This window comes from Euprymna scolopes, chromosome 46 (assembly GCF_053919585.1).
Source record: "Euprymna scolopes isolate OS-2025 chromosome 46, ASM5391958v1, whole genome shotgun sequence".
NCBI classification, from domain to species: domain Eukaryota; kingdom Metazoa; phylum Mollusca; class Cephalopoda; order Sepiida; family Sepiolidae; genus Euprymna; species Euprymna scolopes.
Genome location: NC_136527.1, coordinates 71,291,992 through 71,319,800, shown reverse-complemented (window position 1 = coordinate 71,319,800; position 27,809 = coordinate 71,291,992). Strand labels below are relative to the sequence as shown.

The following is a 27,809-nucleotide window of genomic DNA, read 5'->3' as shown; positions in this document are numbered from 1 at the left end:
AAGTTACCCTTCTGCAGGTTAAATGTTAAATCATCAGTGCAGGTGACCCAAAATACTACTGCGAATTAGTAATGTTTGATGTAACACCTTGAAGTAAATAAAGGGTTTCATGTAAAATTCCAAGTTCAACAGAAAGATTCTTGAATTTAATAGAAAGATTAACGAGTTCAGCAAGATACATCTACAGAAGGTTTGAGGTAATGTCGATTGATACGTTGGGTTAGGGTTACCTCTGCCAATAGATAAGATTATTAAAATTATAAGTATATGCATTGACATAACGTATTTCACATTCGATGGACTCTACTATAAACAGAAATTTGGACTGCATATGGGTAACCCTCTAAGTGGGGTTTTGGCATGTCTATTTTTTGAATTCATAAAAACTGGACCCATGAAACATAAATTGCCCAAGGGCACTTCCTACTATAGACACATAGATGACATATTAATTTTTCTCCCCATGTCTTCCAAAATAGAGAATATCCTTAATAAATTAAATAAAATTGAACTGACTATAAAACTATACGTATGAAAGAGAAAAAAAAAACAATTCCATACCTTTTCTAGACATCAATGTCATAAATAACAATGATCATCTAAGTTTTAAAGTTCATCGGAGAATAACGAATAAAAACAATTACATACAGTATTCCAAAGAATTCAAATAATACGAAGTGGAATATTATTTTCTCGTGAAATACTAGTGTTTTTATACAAAGTAATTTGCAAATAATCCTCCCTTTTTAAATCGTGTGCTTGTCTCATTTATTTTCCAATTTCATATTACTTTTTATAGCTTGTAAACGTTTGGAAATATTTTATATTTGTATAACAAACAGATTTTCCTTATGTTTAATGAAATCTACTTAATTTGCATTATATAACTTTTTAAAATTTGTTTCATGGCAATTTCTATTTTATTAGTTTCTAAATTCTCAACAATATATCCAGTTCAATATTTTGTGTCTTTTAACATAAGAAAAATATATAAAGGAACTATTAAAAATCGTAAAATATATTTTACTTTATCTTAGCTGCTTAGTTAGTAAAATATTGTTTAGTAACCTCTAATATGAAAGGGTCTACTTATTTTATTTACTTTTTTTTTTACTAAGCAGGTTTTTCGGGGTTGGGAACAAATGCACTGAGTTACTTAAACCACATTCAATCAAAATACTTGTAAAACAGGAACATTGATGCAATATTACAACGATAGGACTGGGGTTGTGTTACATGATAAGGGCTGTACCCTTTTCATGTAAGTATAAAAATAGAGAGATTAGTTAAAATGAAAATAAGAGAAAGCAGAAATCGAACCCTGGACATAAGTTTTAAAGAACAATAGGTTTAAATGAGTCAGTGAGAAACTCAGAGAGTCTGGAGTTTGGAATTCGAACGTCTAGAAGCGAGACGATCACCTTTAAACTTAAAATGTGAAGCTTTGAATTCTTGATGATGAAAATCACGGCCGGTCGTGTGAAAAGAAATAAAACCATCATGTGTTTTTTGTAAAACGTCGTCTTGTCTTATGATTCTACAAAAAGGTAAATTGAATTGTTATTATATGTCTGTGTTATAAAATGTTGTGACATACACATCTCATATCTACACTAAGACTGTCTGAACACTATCCCCTTCCCTCCAAAGAGCTTCTTCTTCCAATCTACACATCTAAAGAATGAACATTTAATATATAAGAATCGTAATAACATGAACAATATCTTACAACAACAATCTCTCTCTAAGATAAGCATCTCTCTCTTTCACTAAGACTCTTACTTTTCATACAATATGCAACAGTTGGAGCTTAGTTGGCAGTGTGGCGCCTATTAGATTGCCAAATATTTTTGGAACCTTGTCGAAGAGGGAGAAATCAGCAGTAGATGCACCAGCCCAAATATGCCAACAATACTGCATGGGCAAAAAGTGGCTTTGTCGAGGTATAGAAGAGACTCAGGTGTGAGTAGTCTTCAAGTCTGATAAAGGGAAGTCACCACTATTATTTAAGAAAAATTTTATTTATTTATTTATTTTTTATTACATTTTCACCCCAAACAAGGCGCATTGCCACTTTGGTGTAGGGGGCTACTATCAGGGGCAGCAACTACTGGGGCACTATGTTGGGATTTGGGCAGCAAGATGTCGGTTCACATTGCACTTGAACTTCTGCATGTCAGTACAGTTAGGGAAGCAGGAACCTGGAATGGAATTCCAAAGTCCAGCGGTTCTGGGGAAGAAACTACTGGAGTAGAAAGATCTTTTACATCTAGGGATCTCTACTGTGTGGGGGTGGGATTTAGCTGCCTGTCGGGTTTGTCGAGGGTGTCTACGTCGTGGGGGCACAAGTGTCTGCAGTTCGTCAGAGCATTCACCATTAAAATACGTAGAACAGGCAGAGGGATGCAACGTTGCGTCGATTTGCTTTAGATGTGAGGAAAAATAAACAAGTTATATATTTGCAAACACTACGTATCGGTGTGAAGAGGAGAAATCAAAATAAACTTCTTTTGCAAATATCTTTTTAGTAGAAGTAATTAAAAAAAAAGATTTTTGGCAGGTATGAGTACAATCATTTATGAAGAAAAAATGTAACACATGCTTTCTGAAGTATATAAACAGTAAACCATGATGTTCCTAGTATTTTAAAGCAAATGTTTTAAATAAAGTCAATGTTTTAAAATCTTTTAATGTTCTTTTGACCTAATTTTAAATTTTCTATTTGGTTCATCCCAAAGAGGAGAAATCAAAATAAACCTCTTTTGCAAATATCTTTTTGCAAAAATCCTCTTTTGCAAATATCTTTTTGCAAAAATCCTCTCGCAACGATGACCGGTTCTACGCATGCGTCAGATGATGTCATGACCTGATTTACTTTAAATAGTTGAAAAACTGAACAAATTTCATGTACATCGCGTTAGGTCAGTTGATTAATGCGTTGGTTCGTTATCTAAACGTTTTGGGTTCGAATTGTGGTGTGAGATGTCTTCTTTCTTTTTTCGATTTTTTAAATTTAAATATTGAACCAGTGTTATTTAAGCTATTTTTCACGTAACGTTCGTTTTTTTCGTTTTTTTTTTACTTCACTTATCCACCCCCGACGACATACCCAAAAACACCCGGGTACCCACCGATTTTTTTAAGTTTTAATATTGAATCAAGCTTATTTAAGCCATTTCTTTTGTTTTTGTCGATTTTTACATTTAACATCGTTAGTTTGCCTTACGTTAGTTTTTTTTGTTTTTTTTTCGATGTTTTGATTACCCCCCCCCCCGCTTATTGTTTTCTTTTTTTACTTCGCTTATAACAAACAAACCTGGTCATTGACCTCATTTGCTGAATAGCTATTGCTCTACGATTTCCGTGTGCGCACCTGTCAATTTGGTTCTTACTTAAATAAATTCAAACATCTTTCAGTAACTAATCCTGGCTGGCCGATTTTATTTTCAAACTTTGCCTCAGGGCTTCGGGTTCGATCCTACCAACTTTACCCCCCCCCCCCCGGTTTCTTTTTTATTTAACACCACACACACCTCCAAACACCCGGGCAATGCTGGGTACCCCCCGCTAGTGTGTATATAAAACAAATCAGAACAACTGAATTTTCTGGACAAGTAATATTTCTGTTACCTTTCTACCAAATTTACCTTTGTTTTGACATTCTATTCTCATGCATATAACTTTAAAATGCATCTACAACCAAGCTTCTCTCTTTACATCATCAACATTCTGATCCACATCTGGCATCAATTGAAATGAATGGCTCTCGTCTTCAGGGGGCCTCAAGTTTTGACAAGCTTCTGGGCTTGACCTTTACTCCTGATCTTAAATGGAACACGTACATCAAATCTGTTGCCAAGGCCGCTGGAAAAATGGTGGGATCTTTCTATCGATCCGGTAAATATCTCACTGCTGATGCAATTCTCTATCTATATAAGAGCCAGGTACCTCCAAGGATGGAATATTGTTGCTACATCCTTGAGTGGCCTCTTGGCCTTGATAATGTGGTGATGCCTATGTAAAAAAAAAATATTTACCTTTTCGTTGTAAGTAATGACGACACGAGACAACAGTAACTAAAGTAATTATTTTCTAATTCCTATAGTATGTAGTAAGTAATTATTCTCTAATCCTATGCAGAAATGAACGAACAATGAAAAAACACCAGTTTGGGTTTTCTTTACTTTGTAGTTGCTTAAAAAACTGGAATAGAATTTTAATTCTACTGGGTGAAACGCACCATGGAGTTAACCGAATTGAAGGGTTATTTGTGCCATTTTTTTTTTTATTTCGTTTTGTAGTTGATTAAAAAAACTGGAATGGACTGGGTGAAATGCACCATGGAGTTAACCGAAACGAAGGGTTATATATATATATTACTAATGATTACTAATGATTACTATATTGTCCAATGTCTACTGTACACTCTTTAACCCTTATCCTTGAGTCGCCTCTTGGCCTTGATAAGTGGTGTTGTCTATGTATAAAAAAAAACCATCCAGGCTTATTCGATTGCCGCCTTTTAACGGTGATAAGTGGAGAGTGGCTTCCTGTTTCTCATATTTCTCTCTCTTTTCCGTTGAACTCTCGACCAGTCAACATGTAACGAGAACCGCTCAGGTTGGAATGTCCACCCAACCAGCACTCCTGACTAATCTGTCGCCCTCTCATCAATCGCAAGTAACGTTACTCATTTCTCAAGGAACTCTTATTTCTTACTATTTTTTTTTTTTTTACATAGGCATCACCACATTATCAAGGCCCAGATACCACTCAAGGATAAGGGTTAAAGAGTGTACAGTAGAAATTGGACAATATAGTAATCATTAGTAATGAAAATTTGGTAAATTTGATAACATATATGGAACGGCTCATCAAGAACTTATTTACTTTAGACTTGAACACAACCATATTGTAGTCAGCCGGAAAGCACGAAAACGGAAGACAATTCCACAGGCGTGCAGTTCTAAGAAAGAAGCTTTGTTCATGGAATCTACGATTAGGTTTAGGCACAGATAAAGAGTGGGGGGAATTATTGATAGTGTTTACAGCTAGACGAGTGTTTCTTGTGAAAGTTTAGCGAGGGGGGACCATAGATTGAAGCTCAATCGAACACTTTCCATGAAAATAACGATACATCAGAGACAAACTCGCAACATCTCTTCCGTGAGATAGAGGTTGCAAGGAGGAGAAAAGGATATCTCCTACGAGGCTACGAAGTCTATTTTGAACTTTTTCAAGGCAGGACAAGTCCTTTCTAGCAGCTCCTGCCCAGCATGTAAATTTATGTAAATAAATCTGCATTCTTTCATTGTCATAAATCAGTTTCTCATTATTATGTGACGTTTGCTTTTCAATCACCCTACCATTCAATTCATTAACAACGTGGAGGACGGGATCGTCTATTACACAAGCAGACCATCCTGCCCCCCCCACTACTACATATCTTCTAAAAATAAACTGAACCAGTTAAACCGTAATCATGTAAAAGTTCAACTCACTTCTCTCTCATAACTTTTTGTGTTATATCCTTATCATTTCTACATCTTTTCATTGTATCTAACATAAGCAGATCATCCTGTCCTCCTACAGAACTTCTGCATGTCAGTACAGTTGGGAAAGCAGAATCCCGGAAGGGAGTTCCAAAGTCTAGCAGTTCTTGGGAATTCGTGAAATTTGAATATAAATGTGAAGGCAAAGAATTAAAATTAAAATTATTTAAAGTCAATATTTAATACTGAAAAGACAAACTACTTAATTATGTCAAAAATTGGTCTAAAAATACAAAAATGAACAGAAAGTATTACTTGAAGATTATACTTACATTTTAAAAATTATATGATATATATATAATATATTATATAATATTATATATAATAAATATAATATATAATATAATAATAAATATAAAATAAAATATCTGAAATGGCTTAATAATATATATATATATATATATATATAATAAAATAATATCTTAAATGGCATAAATTACCAATCATAAATATACAGTTCTAGCGTTTCATTTTTACTCAAAATAATAAATATATCTATAATTTATAACAGGCAATAATCTGACAATAATAAATGCAAAAATGAAAATGTAACACAATGTAATCGATTCTGTAAATGACCAATGGTATGTTTTAGATTAAAACATTTAGTTTTTTTAGATTTGTAATATCAAGATGTATAAATTTCATCATAATATACCAAGTACTTAGAAATGTGTTACGATAACAGGTCGCCTGTTCTTGTAAGTAAAAATGAGATAGGATAGTGTGAGAATTCGAACCTGGGAAGCTATGTTTGGAATTAAGATTCAGGAGAGTTTAAAATAAATAGCAGATATGTTTGTGAAAAAGGAATTCGTTTAGAAATATTATTGTGAAAAAGGAATTTGATGATTCAATTCTGTTTATGAAAATGAAATTAAAATAAGGAATTTGAAAACAATCAATAACAAATGTTAAACATATTGAAAAATAGGTTAGACCAAAAATAGGTTAGAGAATTCTTGTTGGAGGCACATGAGTCAGGACACATTGTTGGCCATGGAATGACGTCATGGGTAAGAGATGAGTTTTCAATATAGGGGAGTTTTAGTGAGTCGACAGAGAGTAGAAAGAGGTCGGACAGAGTCGACAGGAGGGTCAGACAGAGCTGATATTGGTCAGAAGGAATTTCCCTTTGGAAGCGAAAGGTTAGAAGTTGGAATCATGTAGGACTTTGAATTCCTTGATGTGAAATCATTGACCGGTCAAGAAATAAAGGAACGTCATCATATTTTGTAACAGCGTCTTGTGCTGTGTCATTCTACCAAAACAAAGGTAAAGTGAATTTGTATTTATATGAATTTGTGTTCCACTCATCTGTATAATGAACTTTGTGTATGAACCCATTTAAGTAATGTGTCACTCCATCTTAAGAAAGGTGTCTCCCTCAGATATCATAAGTAATGACTGTTCCCCCTTGGTTAAAAGAACCGATTCTCCTCTCTAGAATATATTGAAAAATAGGTTAGACCAAAAATAGGTTAGAGAATTCTTGTTGGAGATATGTGTGAACAGGCACATTGTTGGTCATGGAATGACGTCATGGCTAAGAGATGAGTTTTCAATATAGGTGAGTCGACAGAGAGTAGAAAGAGGTCGGACAGAGTCGACAGGAGGGTCAGACAGAGCTGATATTGGTCAGAAGGAATTTCCCTTTGGAAGCGAAAGGTTAGAAGTTGGAATCATGTAGGACTTTGAATTCCTTGATGTGAAATCATTGACCGGTCAAGAAATAAAGGAACGTCATCATATTTTGTAACAGCGTCTTGTGTTGTGTCATTCTGCCAAAACAAAGGTAAAGTGAATTTGTATTTATATGAATTTGTGTTCCACTCAGCTGTATAATGAACTTTGTGTATGAACCCATTTAAGTAATGTGTCACTCCGTCTTAGGAAAGGTGTCTCCCTCAGATATCATAAGTAATGACTGTTCCCCCTTGGTTAAAAGAACCGATTCTCCTCTCTAGAATATATGTTATAGTAATATTCACAGACTGTATAAATGTCTTTCTTCTATCTATCTATCTTCCCTCATCAAATTGTATTACATATCTCTATTAAAATGTACCTTGTCTCTCTTTAGATATACGCAACATATCTCTCTAATATGAACACCCTACTATGTAACAAATGAATTATAAAAAAATGTTCCTACATTTATAGAGAACTTTCTCAATTTTTCATGCATAAAATTAAATATGTTTAAAACAATATTTATTTCTATTTATTATCCTTTGAAATATCCACTTAATAAGTCCATCTTCAAAATATTTGAAAGGAATTACGTCATGATTTACTAAAAAATCATATTGTTAAAAATAAATTATCCAAAAATAATTTCAGAAAAATGAATGCGATATCAATTAAAATTCATCTAATTAATAATTTAAAATATTGATTGGTTTTCAACAGATCCTAAATACTGATATTAGATTTATAAACAAAATTAAGTGTGTTTTAATAAGCTTCCAGTTTATTTAAAAAAAATAATTATAAATTATTACGTTTATAATCATGTTTTTACCAGCAAAAAATAAAATTAAGAAATCCTTCTGTATGTAATCGCTACATTCAAATATTTGGAGAATATAAATCCATATATACCACGGAGATTTGTATAATGAGTTCAAGTAGATCTGTTGGTCCAATAAACCAGTTTTCTCTAGAATTCTCAAACTGGCTGCAGTCCTGTAAACCCTTAATAACATATGCTCAACAACTCCAATGTCAGATTTTGCAGGAAGCACGTTGCAAAGAATTTTTAATAACTCACAAATTGTATTCACATTCTGTCACATAAACAAATGTTAATTGAACAGAAAATAATTACTCCTCATTTACATGCACTTAAGAAAAGAATACAGTAATCCAATGCACACAATAATAACACAATGCAACGCTGATAAATACATATATTGCTTACATATTTGTATAGTATTCACATTATGATCATTTTTACTAATAACAGAACTTTTATTATTAAAAACAAATTTGTAAAAATTAATATTTTTATGATTGAAAGTAATTTTTGTATAAAAATGCGGTGCAAGTCTATAAATGGTCCACAAGTAATCTTTTCTACAATAAAAATCTGGAAAAAAATCCTTATAATGTACGTACTTGTCAGTGCATGAAAATTTCATATTCCAAAAATCACATAAATCGATCAAGTAGTTTTTTTTTTATTTAAGAAAATAAAATATTATCGGACATTTTATCGAAGCTTTAGCCAGACGCCATCTTGTTTGAGAGATAAGGCCACTAACGACCCCTGGCGGAAATATGGGTTAACAAGGGCAGTACATGCAGACCATCGAATATTTTATCAATGAAGTACTTTTTTTTTTTTGAAGAAAATACAAAATTGACGATTTATATGGAAGTTAGGTAGAAAGATAACTTATCTTGCCTTTGATAACATGTTAAAGATTTATTTTTGACAACTTTTTCGAATCTATGTGTATAGTAATACAAACCCCAAAAAGGTTTTCGACATCTATATATATAAAAGGCAAAATGTGTGTGACCATTTTGTGTATGTCTTCAAAAGGCTTTTCTCGCACACGCTCTCGGGGTCGTTACTATCGCTTAAAACTGTGTATATAGGTCCTATATAATAATATCTAGGAATTAGGAAACCGCGTAGCGTATAGATTTATTTACGTCGACTTTTACAAAATTATTGTTATTTTGGCTTCTCGCGTGTTGATTGGGCTTTTTAGTATAAATAAAGTGAAATAAACTCAAACAACGACCTCTTGTCCCTGGAAGTGGATGTGGCTGCGATTCAGGAGACGCATTTCGTTTCTTCTGTGGACTGTCAGGTGCTGGCCCGAGACTTTGAGGTTTTCTCAGCATATGGCAGCCCGCGGGGGAAGGGAGTCTCCTTGCTAGTTAATGTACCCTTTCCGCGACGGTCGACGTTGTCCATAGGGATGCGGAGGGCAGGCTGGTCGTGGCAGATGTTGCTGTAAAAGATTCTGTGTTTCGGGTGATTGCGGTTCATGTGCCCAGAACCGCTCGTGAGAGGGTCTCATTCTTCAGTCAGCTTGACGCGTTTGTAGATTGTCGGCAGCGGGTAGTGCTAATGGGGGATTAGAATGCGATCTTAGACCCTGACATAGATAAGGTAGGAGGCGGAGCTAGAGGGTTGGAGAGGTGCGAGTCCAGCCTGGCTGATCTGATGGCTAGATGCGGACTGGTCGACAGGTTTCGGGTCGAGCATCCAGGGCAGGAAATGTGGACGTGGACCAATAGCGTTTCCTCCTATCCAAATACCTATTTGGACAGGATGTTAGTTAGAAAAGGCGAAGTAGACTTCCTATCCTGTCCCACGTTCACTTGGCTAGGCCAGACGGACCATAAATTAGTTATGGCCCGGCTGAAGCTAGGAAATAGGCCTAAGTTAGCAGGGTACTGGAAGTTAAACACCTCCTTTCTGGAGATACAAGACTTCCAAGATTAGTTAAGAGAATTGATTAAAAAGGCACTAGTGGGGGCAGTTACCGGGAGTAAGTGGTGGTTAGGTCTCAAAGCCAAGATCAGAAGCTTCTCCGTCGAGTATACCCAGCGCCTCGCACTAGATAAGGCCAAGACAAAGAAGCAGCTAGAGCAGAAACTAGCCCAGGCTACGGGAGAGGGTGATAGGGTTAGTCAGGAACTAGCTAAGCAGGACCTTCTACGCGAGACTAGCGAGCGTTACGAAAGCCAAGTAGTTAGAGCTAGGCTTAGAAAGATAGGCAACGAAGCAGTCAATTCTGATGCAGACGTGCGCCGTGAGGTTTCTAGGCATGGCTCGAACAAATACATTGCGAAAGTCAGACATCAGGATGGACGCACCCTGGAATTGACTCGGGAGATCTGCGAGAGGTTTCGAGAACATTTCGAGGAGCGTTTTACGCAGCAGCCCGATCTTCCAGTCCTTGATTTTAGCAACAATTTGGCCGACTCTCCCCGCCTCGAGGCGACTAGAGCGGCTAGTTGCGAGGGCCGGGTGACGGAGCGGGAGGTCTTTACTGTGCTGAAGCAGGTCAGCTGTGACAGATTGCCAGGACTTGATGGTCTGCCATACGAACTGAACTTTAGGCTGTCGCCCATGTTTCTGCTTCTTCTGATGGATATGTTCAACCATTGGTTTGCTCAGGGATCCATCCCAGGACAGGTAACTAAGGAAGTGATCACATTACTGAAGAAAGGTGACGGGCATGGAGGGGAAGAGTTAGACGACTACAGGCCCATAACTCTGCTAAACACAGAGTTGAAGATTTTGGCCAAGGTCCTGTCGAATCGGCTGCAGGTTGTTATCGACGAGTTGGTTGAACTGGAACAACTATGCTGTGAAGGGGAAATCGATTCAGAACAACTTGCACCTGATCTGCACGATCCTAGAGGGGGGAATAGATGACGACATGGAAGCTGCGCTGATCAACTTGGATCAGTCCAAAGCTTTCGATAGGGTCGACCATCGTTTCCTGGCATCTGTCTTAGAGGCCGCCGGTTTTAAACCGGACTTTAGCAAGTGGATCTCCGTAATGTATCGACAGCCCATGGCTGTCGTGCAAGTCAACGGAAAGTGCTCGAAACCCTTTGTTATCTCTCGGTTGGTGCGTCAGGGTTGTCCGCTGTCGCCCCTGCTTTATGTTCTGGCTTTGGAGCCTCTGCTCCGCAAGCTGAGACATGGGGAGGCAAATTCGGCCCTGCGCGGAATGGCTCTGCCTGGCGGCTCAGCTGCCAAGGTATCCGCGTTCGCTGATGATGTCACGGTCTTCGTGTCGGGCTTCAGAGACATTGAGGTCGTGTCGGAGGCACTCGCACAGTACGAAAGAATCACGGGGGCCAAGATAAACCACAGCAAGTCGGTAGAACTGCGGTTGGGCGCCTGGAGTGGAAACACAAACCTCCCGGCGCCCTTCAGCTGAACAGATGGCCCGGTCCGGATCCTCGGCGTGTGGTTCGGACCGGGTCTCCAGCTTGACAAGAATTGGTTGGAGGTATGGTCAAAGGTGGAGGTTGCAGTCAATTCGTGGCTTCCTAGGAAACTTTCCTTAAAGGGCAGAGTTGAGGTGTGCGCCACTTACGTCTTTCCTCTCATCCTTTACCGACTGGCCGTACTTCCCCTGCCTGCACAACACCTAAAAGCTCTTGTCGAACTGGGTGAGCAGACAGGTCTGTATTCAACGTCCGTGTGAGGGAGGCTTGGGAATGCCGGACTTGAAGTGTCATCGAGATGCTGAGAGGCTGGCCTTCCTGAGCCACTATATGCAAGATGACCAACCGTGGCACCCTGTGGTTACTGCCGCCTTCCCCGACCTTGTTCTCGACCCTTCCATCGAGATCCGTCGCAGGCCGCGGGGAGAATCTGCCTACATGAAAGAATGCCGAGCCGCGCTAAAACGATTACCAAGTTCCAGTGACCTTGTGACTGCTACCCGTAGGGAACTCCACAGGGATCTAGTGAAGGGGCCGCCGACGACTCGCTATGCGCGCGTTTGGGTTGGCAGTAGAGTGAGATCTGCTCCGCGTGGAGCTGGGCACCAGGTTTGAGTCATCTGAACAATTCGGAGTTTTCTCTGACCTGGCGATTGGCCCGAAATGCACTTCCACTCAACAACATACAATTCAGTTCTGGGTTTTTGGAGTTGCCTAATTGTCCCCGTTGTGGGACAACGGCCGTAGAAACTACTGATCATGCTTTCTTTGATTGCCGCGAACTCCGCCAGTACTGGTTGTATGTCAGCGAGGTGACTGCTTGCATCGATCCTGAGCATCCCTGCCCAGTTACCGTATCTAATGTTGTGGACAACGTGAGGCCACCGTGGGACCGGGAAAGACAAATGGTCTATGTTACGATCCTGGCCGTGGCGAGAATGGTGATTTGGACGTCGCGTTTGCAAGGTTGCCGGGGGGGGGGGGGGGTTGTCTTTTTCTGATCAAGATCTGATCGCTTTCTTTAAACACCAACTACAGGTGAAGATCAGATGTGATAGAAGAAGGCTGCATTGCGCGGCATTTGACAGAAGATGGATACATGTGGCAAGTCTGTGTGTACGAAGAGGAGCCAAATTTGAATACGTGTTCCCCGCCTAGGTGTGGAATGCGCAGTTCTGTAAAGTAAAATTAAACAAGTAGCCTCTCAGCTAGCTGAGTGTGTGTTCCATCCCACCCCGATTAGGAAGCCTCCAAGATCCCTATCCCCTCTTACCTGCAATTTTTGTTTTAACCCCTTCCTCTAAATTTTACCCATCTTGGAGAGAAAGAACTGCAAACTAACCCCCACCCTTACCCACAAAATTTTCTTTTCTCCATTCACCCCCATCTAGAGGGCATCCCCACCTAGAGACTGACCCGCAGAAACGAGGTTCCTTTTACAAAGCTAGTGGAACGGGCAGTCTATCAACTAGACGGGGTTGGGAGGGTCCTACTAATCACCTTTTGTTTTTTCTTCCCCCGCCCTCGACACAAATGAATTATTGTACCATTTTATTGTTATCTTTTTTGTTTTTACACGTCAATAAAAAATGTTTTAAAAATTGGAAGTAGGACGTCCCCCAATATAAAAGGGTGAATGCGGTATTATGGTGAAAGAAGATACTAGCTGGGAGAAACTTTTGACTTTGTTTAGTTCTGGAGTGACAAGGATGACAAACGACCCCCACAATCCCCCCTTTTGAGTTGGCCATGTGCCTAATTTTTTTGTTCATCGTTGATTTTGACTGTATTTTTAACATGAATCTCAAAGTGTAGTATCTGTTCCGGCAGATACTGCAAGCAAAGACCATATGTGGGGGCAACCCCACATATAAGACCTTGGTCAATGTAGGGGCAAATCTTCATACCAATTGTCACTATCCAGCTCCCCTACTCCCCGGGGAGTTAGTCCCCATTTCCCCTTCACTCCTCACATTAAAAATCGGCCTTGTACCTAATTTGCTCGGTGGGGGAGCAAATAAATACCTTCTCGGCATTGCGTCGGGAAAAACGTCCAGAAGCAATCAGCTTTGATCAGACATTTCTGGACAGCTGCTTCCCCCCTCCCCAACATCTGTTGGGGGAAGAAACAGTTAAATTTGGGTAAACAAACCCAAACGCTGCAGGACTTCTATTTGACCTTCTTAATTAGGTCAAATGGAAGCAGCAGAGTTAACTTTTATTGCGCACGCCTCTTTTTTAGTTAAATAACCTGCTAAATGTTGTCTGTCGGCGTGGCACAATGGGTAACGTAGCACGTTTTTTTTTCACACATTAATTTCCAACTCAAGGGTACGGGTTCGATTCTCATACTTACCTACCAAAACATTTATTTTATTATTTACCCCCCCCCCCCGAGTTTTGATTTACCTCAAGACACCCGGGCATCGCCGGGTACCCCCGCTAGTATATATATAAAAGGCAAAATGTGTGTGACCATTTCGTGTATGTCTTCAAAAAGCTTTCCTCGCACACGGTCCCGGGTTCGTTACTATCGCTTAAAACTGTGTATATAGGTCCTATATAATAATATTTAGGAATTAGGAAACCGCGTAGCGTATAGATTTATTTACGTCGACTTTTACAAAATTATTGCTATTTTGACTTCTCGCGTGTTGATTGGGCTTTTTAGTATAAATATGTGAAACTAAACTCAAATGACGTCTTCTCGGCATTGCGCCGGGAAAAACGTCCAGAAGCAATCAGCTTTGATCAATCTTGTATATCAGATTCAATTGGGAGCTGCTTTCCCTTCCCCAACATCTGTTGGGGGAAGAAACAGTCAAATTTGGATAAACAAACCCAAACGCTGCGTGAATTCCATTTGACTTTCTTAATTAGGTCAAATGGGAGCAGCAGAATTAACTTTTATTGCGCACGCCTTTTTTTATAGTTAAATAAATAAATAAATTAAACCCTGCCTAACGTTGTCTGTCGCCGTGGCTCAATGGTGAACGTAGCACGGTTTTTTTTTTCACACATTAATTTTCAACTCAAGAGTACGGGTTCGATTCTCATACTCACCTACCAAAACATTTTTTTTTATTATTATTTAACACCCCCGGAGTTTTGATTTACCTCAAGACACCCGGGCATCGCCGGGTACCCCCCGCTAGTTTAAGAAAAAACCCTAAAAATAGTCGATGGTCTGCCCTCCGTATTCTCTTTATTAAAAGAAGTCAATTTATTTATTATCCCTAAAAATCGTAAAATTTGTTTTTTCTTCAAAAAAAAAAAAAAGAAAAAAAAAGTACTTCACTTATTAAAGTCTGTTTTCAGACGAACAAAAAAAAACTAGTGTTTTCCACATTCTCTTTATTAAAAGAAGTCAATTTATTTATTTATTATCCCTAAAAATCGTAAAATTTGATTTTCTTCAAAAAAAACAAAAAAACAAAAAACAAAAAGGTACTTGATTGATAAAATATTCGATGGTCTGGTCTGCATGTACTGCCCTTGTTGACTCATATTTCCGCCAGGTGTCGTTAGTGGCGTTATCTCTCAAACAAGATGTTGCGTGGCTTTTTCTTTGATGAATCGTCTGATAATATTTGATTTTCTTGAATAAAAAAAGAACTACTTGATCAATTTACGTGAGTTTTGGAATATGACATCTTCATGCAGTGACAAGTACGTACATTATAAAGATTTTTTCCAGATTTTTATTGTAAAAAAGATTACTTGTGGACCATTTATAGACTTGCACCAAAAATGTTTTGTTTTAAAAGTTTGTTTTCTTAATTTTTCATTTACAAACGCTATTTATGTTTTAGTTAGCAATTGCTAATTAATGACTTTTCTATTTTAATCAATATTTCATTTTTTAAATTTTATCTGCATGCATGTTTGTATATATTCTTTATTGGTTTTACGGAAAAGAAATTGAGAAATTAAAATGGACCATATTAGATATTATTTAACAACAACAGAATAAAAAAACTGAAATTAAAAAGAGAATAAATGGAATATCACAAAAAGTTGAAGAATTATGTACAGAATTAAAAAAAAAAGTTGAATCAAACGAATTAGGACAGATAAATAAAATCTGAATAATTGCTCCTTACAAAAACGTACAGATTTATATGAATTATGGATATGGGTCAACACAATGAAGATAAAAAAAAAAATGGGTTTGTATTACTGTACACATAGATTCGAAAAAGTTGTCAAAAAACAAATATATAACAAATAAATGCTATCAAAGGCAAGATAAGTTACTTTTCTACTAAACTGGATATATTTTTCGTGTTTTTATTCAATGTAACATGTTTATTCAGCTCGAAAAACATGCAGTGTTTACCGATGTATTGGAAAATTCAAAATGGCGCCCGACTGTCTCTTTAACACGGTAAGTTTGGGAAAAGATGTTATAAATAATAAACTAGACAAAATACTATTAAAAAACAACCGAATATATGTCAACTTATGTCACGGTAACATATATTGAGCGAATTTCTAACAGTATTTTGTCTAGTTTATTATTTATAATACCTTTTCCCAAACTTACCCTCTCCGAGAGAGAGTCGGGCGCCATTTTGAATTTTCCAATACATCGGTAAACACTGCATGTTTTTCGAGCTGAATAAACATGTTACACTGAATAAAAACATTGAAAACATATCCAGTTTGGTAGAAAAGTAACTTATCTTGCCTTTGATAACATTTATTTGTTATATATTTGTTTTTTTGACAACTTTTTCGAATCTATGTGTACAGTAATACAAACCCAAAAAATCGATTTTAACAAACAACTATTTACAGCGCTATTGATAATTTACAACTGTTGAAAACGCAACAAGCTGATTTCAAAGGAAGCACGTTGCAAAAATATTTGCAATAACTCACAATTTTTTTTTTTTTCACATTCTTTCACACTGACAAGTGTCAATTGAACAGAAAATAATTATTACATGCATATTACATGCATAACACGTTAATCCAATGCACAGTGAGAAATATCTCTCATAGCCTGAAGGGGGCCCGATGTCAGAAATAAGGCAATGAACAGAAACTTACCGATGGCCGTTGTTAACTTCAGTTGCAAAATTCGTCGGGTCGTCTTATTTCGCTGGCACGGGCCGAGTAGTCCTTAATCCCTTGTTGAGATTAATTCGGTATAGTTCGTATTTAGACCCTGGGAGACTTGAATGTTTCTGTCAATCCTGTCGTGAATTACGACTACCGGAGCCGGACCCATTAGTCCTGTGTCCTCCCCCCTTTTTTTTTTCTCGACAGTTTCCACCCGGGAAAATCGTTATCCTGATTTTTCTTAATTTTCCCGCTGAAGAAAAAGTGGGTCGGGCGGGGAGGCCCTTAGTGGCCAATCACCGACCTTGTCTCATCATGGTCAAGACCAATCAGTGGTCCTGTATCATCGTGTTATTTCTGACAGCACACATTAACACAGTAAAACGGAAAGATGATTAAAAATAACCAACGATTTTAACCACAATAAGTGTAGTAGTGACCATCTCACACAGAAGAAACAGTTTCTGAAAATAATGCTTAATTCAATGGAATTTCTTTTCAAACCATTACCGGCATTTTCCCTCCAAAAAATTATTTCCAACTGGATCTTTTGAAAGTTTATAAAAAACATATTTACAAAAAAGTGAAATAATTCAAATAATACTTACATTTATGAATATTTTTCCGTTTGACTTGTGTGATGGAAATCTTCGTTCGTGTTTTAAGAGTTACGTTTTTTTTTATTATTTGAAAGCCAGAATTAAGCGAATCTCGTCAAATATAGCGCATTTCGTCATCATCAAAAATCGAGGTTTTCTATTGCGCTTCTTCTTTCCCATCTTTCTAACACTCGTAAGTTTCTTATTATTATTGTAAACACAATTATATTTGTTGTTATGCTATAATCTTGTTGTTATTATTGTTATATCTTACTCTAAAAGTCTTGCCTATGAATTAGATTCTCAACAAGACAAAAGCTTTGTCAAATTATAAAATGGAAGAGTCGGCTCGGCGCATGCGTCGTCAGTTCAAACGATACAAGCTTCCTACTTCTCTCTCTCTCTCTCTCTCTCTCTCTCTCTCTCTCTCTCTGCTTTCTCGCGTGTAAAAACACGGCCACCGGTCTAGCCTAGGTAAAAAGCGAATGAAGATTTTAAAAAAAAAAAGTTCCGGCCAACGCCAGATGCGTCCGTACAAAACTAGATTTAATAAATACAAAAATTTTATAATAAATTCTAAAATTAATTTTCTGTTATTTTGAGTATTGTTTTTATTTATTTTGTTACATATTCTTTTTGGTACTTGTACAGTTTAATCACGATATTAAAAAAAAAAGTGAAAATATCGAAAAAAGTTTATGTTGTACGTATCCGTTATGGAATGAAGTTGAAGTTCTCCGAAAAAAAATCACTTAATTTCATCAAGTATTTTTTTTTTTGTTGTTGTTGTTTTTTTACAGGGGGGGAAAAAAAAACAATTTCATATAATACCGAGCAAAAGGTTCGATTTTTAGGAAGAAAAGCTAGTATTAAAGATGGGGAGGGAGTGTCAGCTCTTTAACTGGAGTTATCTCCTCGTGGCTTGTTCAAAAAATTCCAAGATGGCGATCTTCAACGTGCTGTCATAAAAACGTGTTTTTTCCGCTGTAAAAAAAAAAAAAAAAAAAAAAAAATACTCGATCAAATTAAGTGAATTTTTGTTCAGAGATATTCAATCCAACACGGATACGTATAATATAACCTCTTTTTTTTTTTTTTTTTCGATATTTTCATTTTTTTTTAATGTCTTGGTTAAACTGTACAAGTGCCTCTTTCTTCTTTTTTTTATTTTGTAAATTTTTTATTAATTTTTCAATGTATATCGAATTTTATTCGGTGAGATTCAGAAAAGTCAGAAGCGTCGTCAGATAAAACCTTTGTCTAAAATGTCCAACTTAAATTCAAACTGGCTGTTTAAAGTGTGAAATTAACCAAAAATTTAACACTTTCAAATAAAAAAAATAGTCTTTGTAAAAGTTTTGGCACTTCTGCATGACAGTGATATATTAGCAACAGAGACGAATTATCGACCCCTATTTTTCGAAAGAGAAGTGACATCTAGTGGTCATCATGTGAACCTCAAATATCAACAATTGTTTACGATAACGCAAAAATATATAACGAAATAAATAAAACAAAAAAATATATATGAAAATCGAAACATTTATTGAATAAAAAACGTATCAAAATATAATTTTAATTGTATTAATTTAATTTTTCAATGAGTGATTTAATGTATCAAAATATAATTTTAGTTTGTTAGGGACTGCCAAAAGTCACCACAGAATTACCCCACCCACTCACCCTATATGTAACACGATGTAACTGTATTATAAACTAATATTATATATAACTTTTGCACCATTTAAAAGAAGAAGGGCAAAATAAACCAGTAATCATTTTTTTTTTTAATTTTTTCATCGAACGAAAATAATGAAATTGCGAGACGAAAATCGTGTTTACATAATTGGCGCTTTAAAATAACGTTCCCATGTAGTAGACATTCCGAACATGAAAACATACCCGTATTTAATAAATCTAGCAAAAATCAACTAATGGTCAGATTTTCGTGAAATCTTTGGCACTTATCCATTTTAGAATGAAATTACATATAAAATGCAGTTTTCCTAAAATATACGAGGGGAAATATTTTTTAGTGCGTGCCCCCCCCCATATCTATTTTTTTCGAAATTCGAACAAAATATATTTAAATCTATCGCAATTTCTATTTATTATGAAACATAAGACTTCAAATACATAAATAAAAATATTTTTTTAAAAATTTAAATACACATATTGAACAAAAATTTACCTTGAAGTGTCAGTTAAAAAATTGATATAAACTTAATAGTATTAATTTTTTTAATAGCGTTTTTTCGAATTAATATATACTATAATCAGTTGACTTGCCAAGAAAAAGAAACTTCGTAAATTAATTTTTAAAAGATTAAAACGATTAAAATTCCATTATTTCAAAATGTTCTGTTACAACATAGATTTTTAATTAATTGTGTTTAAATTTTTTTAATATTAAGTTTTAATATAAATATGACTCTTGTCAGCTATTTCATCGCCAGATTAAAACCAATTTGAAAATATTATTGCACAATATTAACCATTTTTTAGCCTCCCCCGCTTCATATTTTGTTTGTCTCTTTTTACCGAACAAAATATGGAAGTTCGTACGTAACCAAATGAACATTCAGTAAAACCGTATTTCATATTTAATATACAAATGTTTATAATATTATTAATCATTAAACTGTGTAAATCTTCAAACCTAACAAAATTATAACAAAGATTAATTCTTAATAGCAGTTTGAAGAAGATAAACAAAGGTTTTAAAAAATCATTAAGTCGCTTCTGCTTTTCCATAGTTCGTATAGTTAACATAAATATGACGTCACGGAAACATGCGGTCCAATCTTCACAGGCGTTTGGCAATCCATATAATTTTATCAATGTAGCAAAATAGAATTTTAAAAACATGAAACGAACGTTTATAGAGGTTTAATATTTTTTTTTTTTTACGGAAAGATTGTTTTTTTTTTTTCACATTAAGATTTGTTTATAAAAATATATCAAAATTTAAAAAACTGAAACATTTATAGATGTGTGAGAATTCTATTTTTTATACATAGTTTTTTTTTTCACAGTAAGAAAAATTAAACATATATCAAAATATAATTTGGTACTCCTTGGGCGTTGAGTTCCATGGCGACCAGCAGAAATATTCAATGGTCGCTCCCTTAGTCCCTCCTTAGTCAAGGCTAATGCATGCGCACGTAACATTTTTTTTATTTACTGACGTTGGCTTAGAAACTAAACGATTTATTGATAATTTCGTAACTCTTAAACGCATGCTGGAAGATTTAAATTTGTTCATTATTGTTGTAATGAAAAAAAAAGGAAGAAAATTTCATTCAACACAAAACCAAAAACATAAACTAATAATAAATTATTTATTATTCATTGAAATTTACTAATTTTTAAATGAAAAAAATTTAATAAAACAAAAAAATAGTTGTTTATGTGCGCATGTAAAAATATTTGTAAAAGTGAGAAATTATTTTAATATTCATTTTAAAAAATTGGTATATATTTTTTTTTTTTTAGATTAGGTCCACCTTATAAACACCCCCAACCTCTCCATGCTAAGAACAGCTTTCGGAATAAACATCATTTTGGTGGAGAGTGGGGCGAAAAAATATTTGCAAAATTTAACTGATATTTGTTGTCAGCATACCAACCCGCAAATACTATTAAAAAAATAAAATAAAAAAAGGAGGGGTTCAGTGTCCGTTGGAGAGAAGTAGATTTATTTATCAATAAAAGTTGTCATTTAATAAGAAAATTGTGGAGGTTGTTGCAGACCAGGATATAATAATCCTAACTCGCTACAAAAGAAAATAATGAAACGATTGTATTGGCGAGAAGAAACACGATGGTTGAACTAAATAACTTATTTATTTTTCATGGAAAAATAAAGTCTCTTGTGAAAAATGTTCAGTTCTGTGGTATGAAAGGGATGAGATAAAAAAAAAAGGAAACACATGATGAAATTACTGAAAGGTCCCAGAAAATGTTTGTCGAACTTGGTGGTTGGCGTTGGTCACGAAAGAAATCATGGCGACTTGTTTTGACGGTGGAAAAAACGGGAGAAAGAGAGAACAAAAGAACGTGAGTCGTCAAATGTTCGCACTGGTCAAAAACAGTAGTAGCATCTTGCGTGTTTAACAACACATGTGTTTCCGTAGACGCTAGGAGTGAAAAAGAGAATTAGCGTGGGTGCTGATCCTTTTTATATCCTGTTACCATGAGTCAGCATTTTTTGTTGTGACGTCATAGCTCAGGTGCGTGCGCCCAATGTGTGTGTGTATGCGTATATATGTTTGTGAGTGTGTGTATGAGGATGTGTATATGCATGCGTGTGTGAGCGTATGTGCGTGCGTACATGTGGGTGTGTGTATGTGAGGAAAAACATGTTCGAACAAGACGGCCCCTCCTGAGGAATATATATATATATATATATATATATATATATATATATATATATATATATATATATATATATATACACAAGAGAAATGTATTTCGTTTTTTTTATGTATATATATATATTTTTTTTTAATAAGTTATGTATTGTTTGAAATGTTTTGGCCAATGAACTTTTCGACCTGTTTTTGTTGTTTGTGGTGTGTTGTTTTTGTAATTTGTTTATCAGTTTGTGAGTGTGTATGTTCTTGTATTGGACTAGGAGAAATGTGTAATTGTTTACCTATGAATGCAGGTTTAAGTCTGTCTATTGCAATAGTGTCTTTTTTTTATCTCTTTTTAAAATGGTAAACTACTTTTCACTTCTGTCGAGAACTAGACAAGGTCCAGAATAATCTGGACTGCGTCGTTCCTGATAAAAACGTGTTTACATGGGTGAATATCGCTTGGAACGAAAATGTTTGTCTGGCTTTTTGGTTGGAGTGAATTTTAATTGTGACATTTTATGTTTGTAATCCGTTACAAAAGTTGTCGTTGGGGATATGTCTGTATTGTTTTCGCAGAATTGTCCCAGTGTGCTGATCCGAAAAATAATTCTGCAGGTGTGCTCTGCAAATCTTCCTTCACAGTGTTGCAAATTGCTAGGAGAATGAGTGGCAAATTGTCTGACCAGCCCGCTTTGTTTTCGTTCATAGCCAAAGACGCTTTTAATTGTCTATGAAACCGTTCCACCATACCATTTGCATAAGGGTGCTAGGCAGTAATTTTAATGTGCTTTGTTCACAACAAATGGTTTAATTCAGCGAAAAGAGTTGATTGAAACTGTAAGCCCCTGTCCTTTGTGATTATGGAGAACACTCCGAAAATCGCTATCCAATCTTGTAAAATCGCTCTGGCTATTGTTGCGGCTGATATGTCTTTCACTGGTATTGCTGTCGGCCATCTGCTGAATCTATCGACTATAGTAAGGATGTGTGTGTCCTTTTGAAGTGGGCAAGGGTCCAACCAATTCGATATGAACATGAGTAAACCTAGCATCTGGTACACTGAAAGTTCCAGAAGGTGATTTTTTGTGCCTGTGAACTTTGTTTTTTGTTGGCAAAGAATGCAAGTTTTAGTCCAACTATGGATGTCTGCATTCATATTTGGCCAAACAAAACGTTCCCCTATTAATTTCATTGTGGCGCGTTTTCCTGGGTGGGATAAATTGTGGAAGTGCTGGAAAACTTGTCTGAGGCTGGGTGAAATATAAGGGCGAGGGTGTTTTTGTGAAACATCGCAATAGAAATTTGTTGTTCCGAACGGTATCTGCATTTCTTTCAGCTTCAGTGAAGTTTTCACCATTATAGCTGGGAGCGTGGTATTGGTTAATTGCTCTTGTGCTATTAATTCCATACTTAGTGGAGTGGAATTTAAAGAAGCAATTTTTGCGCGAGATAAAGCGTCAGCTACAACGTTTTCTTGTCCTTTTACATACCATATATCGGTAGAATATTGGGCTATATGGTCAAGATGTTGAATTTCTCGTGGACTGTATTTGTCGACATCTGTGTGTAGAGCAAATGTTAGGGATTTATGATCCGTATAAATGGAAAATTTTCTGCCTTCGAGGAGATGTTTAAAGTGCTTAATTGCAAGGTAAATTGAAAGTAACTCTCTCGAGAAAGTGCTATATTTAGTCTGTGCTTTGTTTAACTTGGCAGAGAAGAATGAAATAGGGGTCATTTTGTTGTCAGAAATTTGGTGAATGACAGCTCCTACTGCTATTTCGATGCATCCGTCATAAGTGTAAGTTCTGTTGTATTGCTATCTTGGATATATGTAAGTTTGAAATTTGCCAAAGCAGTTTTCGATTGTTTGAAGGCCTATAATGAAGGTCATCCCAAAACTAACTGTTGGTTTTTGGTTCGTTTTTTCAACAAGTCCGTTAAAGCTGTGAGTAACGTGGAACAGTTAGGCAAAAAGCGTCGGTAATAGTTAATTATGCCTACAAAACAGCATACTTGTCTGACAGATGTCGGTAGAGGGAAATTCTAAATAGTACTTACTTTTTCAGGCAAAGGGGTGATTCCATCCTTGTCGATTAAATGTCCGAGAAATTGAACTTCCTGGTGGCCCAAAACACATTTATCGGTGTTTAGTTTCAGACCGAAATGTGACAGTCTTTCAAAAGTTAGTTCCAGGTGTAGCTGGTATTCTTCGAGGTTTCTGCTGGCGATTAAAATGTCGTCCAAGTATGCTGAATATGAACGACATACCTCTGAAAACTTCGTCAATCAAACATTGGAAAATTTGACAGGCGTTTCTAAGCCCGAAAGACATTCTTAGGAACTCGTAAAGGCCAAATGGTGAGGTCAGTGCAGTTTTACGAATGTCTTCTTCTGCAACTGGAATTTGAAAATATGCCTTTACAAGGTCCAGCTTGGAGAAAATTGTGGCGCCTTGGAGTCCCTTGGCGAAGTCATGGATATGAGCGATAGCATATCTATCCAGAACTGTTTCCACGTTTAAGCGTCTAAAATCTCCGCACGGGTGCCATGTGGTGTTGTCAGCTTTCTGCACCATGTGGAGTGGTGATGACCAAGCACTTTTCGAGGGCTGTATTATCCCCATATGGAGTATGTTTTGAAACTCGGATTTTGCCAATTTGTATTTATCCGGTTTCAATTGTCTCCGGGTTGAATAGATGGGCGGTCCTGTGGTCTTAATATAGTGCTTAGCGCTATGCTTGATGGGGTTTGTGTTTTTAAACGGCTGGGAAAGTTGAGGACATTTTTGGAGCAACCGGCGGTCGTGTAAATCTTCGAGTAGGGCAGCGCTGATTCCGGTGGTTAAAAATTTCGAGGTAGTTCCTCTCACCGAAATCTTCGTTTCGTTGTCTGTCAATGTGTGATGAGTCATGTCGACAGACAGGTTGAAATGGGTTAAAAAGTCTACCCCCAAAATTGAAGTGGTTATGCTGGCTATGATGAGATGCTAGAAAAAATTCCTTCGCATTCCCAGGTTTAAGTTTAAAGTTTTCTCGCCAAAAATGGGTATTTTTGTACTGTTGGCGGCTTGTAGGCTGAAAAATTGGGTCCCTGTTGGGTGGCCATGCAGTGTCGGTGTGACGCTGATTTCCGCTCCGGTGTCTATTAAAAATTTATATCCATGGATTTTGTCACGGATATAAAACAGACGACCTTTTTTCTGTGCTCCAGCTACAGTCGTCGTCGTTTCTGGCTGGAAGGTTCATTTCCATGCGCTGTTTTTTTGAATGCGCTGGATGTAGTGCATTTTCTTGCATCGACGCCGAATCTCCTGTAGTAGAAGCAAACATCTTGTCTTTCTCGTGACGTGGACCAGTTCCTGCTTAAACTTCTTCACCTGTAACTTTGTCGCGTGTCATTGTAATTTCTGGGATAATGTCGACACGTTTGAAGTACGTCGGCTTTGAAAGTTTTTCAACCGTAGACTTTAATTCGGTTACTTCTTCGTCTTGGTTTTGGTCAGGTTGCCGCTGGTGGGCGTATACTTGTCGGCCCCGGGAACTTTCATGAATTCTGTCGGCTATGTTGGTGAGCTTTTCTGTTGCCGTCTCCTCCGACATCGGAGTGAGAATTTGCTTGGTAGTTGGGGGTAATTTACCCAACCAGATACTCCTCATGATGCTGTCTGAAATCTTGTCTCCCAGCAAGGCTTTTATATGTCGAAGTAGTTGAGAAGGCGCACGGTCTCCTAACTCAACTTGCGTGAATAAGTTAGGAAGCATGGCTTCATTGGAAACACTGGTTTGTTGCAGGATTGCTTGCTTCAGCATGCCGTACAGTCTTTCCTCAGGTACATTTTCGAGAAAATCTGTGACTTCTCCCACCGCCAATGACAGTTTTTCCACTAGGTAACAATAACATGCTCGTTGTGATGTTACCCGTTTAGCGTCAAATATGGCCTATAATTGGACGAACCATATTTTTGTATTTGTCGGTTGAAGGATGGAATATTTAATGCTATCGTTTCGTTGTATGAGTCCGTCTGTTTAAGTTGCATTTTGTTTTCTTTTTATTTGTTTTTTTTTTTTGGAGAAAAATTATTTTTCGTGCGTGCCATGGATTTGTGTGGAAGAGTTTAGTTTACACCGCGTGTTTCGTTCAAACAAATTCATTTCATTTTAAATTAAGGGGTCATGTGAGACTAACCGTAGCCCTCGGCACAAGAGGGTCCGTGTGTGCCTGGCGTGTGGGGTGGTGGCTGATCCTGTGGTCAGGGCAGCGGAAGAAAGAGTTTCAAGATGGCGCCTGCCTGCTTTTATTAGAGACGGAATCTTGCAGGATCGCGCGAGATCTCGCGGGGATGCAAATTAGCTAGGCCATCTTGAGTAATAAAAATCGGTCCATTGGAGGTGCGAGGCAGTCGGGTTCTGACGATCGTGGCGATCAGTACAGTGACCGTTGGGTTCCGTTTCTATTCGTGCAGTCAGCTGAGCTTTGTTAGTTACCTTCGTGCCGTGGCTGTCATTGTTTGTTGGTTTGCTGTGTGTTGCCGTGGTTCTTCAGTGAAACGCTTCGTCGCCCACGACGAGACTCCCCGTCTCCTACACAAGATACTCTTACAGGTCACCATCGTTTGTTGCAGACCAGGATATAATAATCCTAACTCGCTACAAAAGAAAATAATGAAACGAATGTATTGGCGAGAAGAAACACGATGGTTGAACTAAATAACTTATTTATTTTTCATGGAAAAATAAAGTCTCTTGTGAAAAATGTTCAGTTCTGTAGTATGAAAGGGATGAGAGATAAAAAAAAAAAAAAGGAAACACATGATGAAATTACTGAAAGATCCCAGAAAATGTTTGTCGAACTTGGTGGTTGGCGTTGGTCACGAAAGAAATCATGGCGACTTGTTTTGACGGTGGAAAAACGGGAGAAAGAGAGAACAAAAGAATGTGAGTCGTCAAATGTTCGCACTAGTCAAAAACAGTAGTAGCATCTTGCGTGTTTAACAACACATGTGTGTTGCCCTAGACGCCAGGAGTGAAAAAGAGAATTAGCGTGGATGCTGATCCTTTTTATATCCTGTTATCAGGAGCAGTGGCGGCTCGTGCCTAAGATTAGTGGAGGTGCTGTTTTAAAGAAAATACCTATTGTTTTAATATTGTGTAAAAATAAAACAAGCACAAAAATATAATTTATACGTATGCACACGTATAAAAATACAATAACTTAAAGGAATCCTAAATAGATGTTAATATTTTAAATATTTTACTTATTACATTCATTTGAAAGTAAACTTCATTCTTCTTGTTTTAATTTGTGAGAAAAGATTGATAATTTTCTCCTTAACTTCTGAATGACTGCTGAAGAACTTTTTTATCAATTGAAAGCACTGCAAGTTCATTTAGTCTTTCGGAACCCATGGTGTTCCTTAGAAAAGTTTTTATTCTTTTCAGAGTTGAAAAACAACGTTCTATCTCTTATGTAGTCATGGGAATTGTCAAGATAATTTTTATGAGTTTTGTGATTTCACTAAGAACATCGTTTTAATTGTTTTCCAAAATAAATTTCAGAAGATCAATTACTTTTCAATATTCATGGATATCTGACCTACTATAAAATATTTCTAGCTCAGTTTCAAAATTTTCTTTGTCAATCATGGGATATGCTTCAGTTGTCAAGGATATCTCTTCTGTAGGTAGTTTTTTTTTTCTTAAAACTAGCAAAGCTTATCTTGTAAAACAATTTAGCAAGTATTAAATGTTTAGTTGAAGAATATCTGTCCGTTATATCAACAGATATATAGTCACACAGTTCTTTAGCTTCGACCTTGGGTGTTTGTGAAGGATTTTCACAGTATTTGGTGTTTCTTATCTCTAAAATAGCAGTTTTGAAATTTGTTATGTATTCATTGACTTTATATATGCTAATTTCCCGAGAATTAATTTCAACATGAGACATAATTTTATGAAATAGCTCAAACCAAAATCTGAAATTTTCATCGTTCAAATATTTCAGAATTCCTGTCGCTTCTGCAACGGTCTCATCTACATATGATGTTGACTGAATTTCAGTGACAGTTTTTTATGCTTGAACATTTTCATGAACTCTATTTATGTATGCTAAAGTTCCACCTGGTGGCGGATGGACGTAGAATGCTTACATCCAGATGCTTCTTGAAAAATGGACAGACGCTGTGGTGATCTAGAAAAGAAAGTCGGAATAGCCAAAATGTTAGAGATAAATATTCTAGCATTTCGTGTAATGCTTGCTGCATTCCTCATTATTAAATTAAGTTGATGCGCATAACAGTGAGT

General features: G+C 36.6%; 1 protein-coding gene across 2 annotated transcripts in view; it reads right to left on the bottom strand.

Annotated features, from left to right (window-relative positions):
• Window positions 1-17,550, bottom strand: part of LOC145270731 (uncharacterized) — a 36,446-nt gene extending 18,896 nt beyond the window's left edge. Inside the window, exon 1 of one of the 2 annotated variants that reach the window (XM_080126338.1) lies at window positions 17,156-17,550. The gene's annotated coding sequence lies outside the window, so the exon portion shown is untranslated. The remainder of the gene's footprint in view (window positions 1-17,155) is intronic. The other variant, XM_080126339.1, reaches the window with a different exon arrangement.
• Window positions 17,551-27,809: the final 10,259 nt, after the last annotated feature.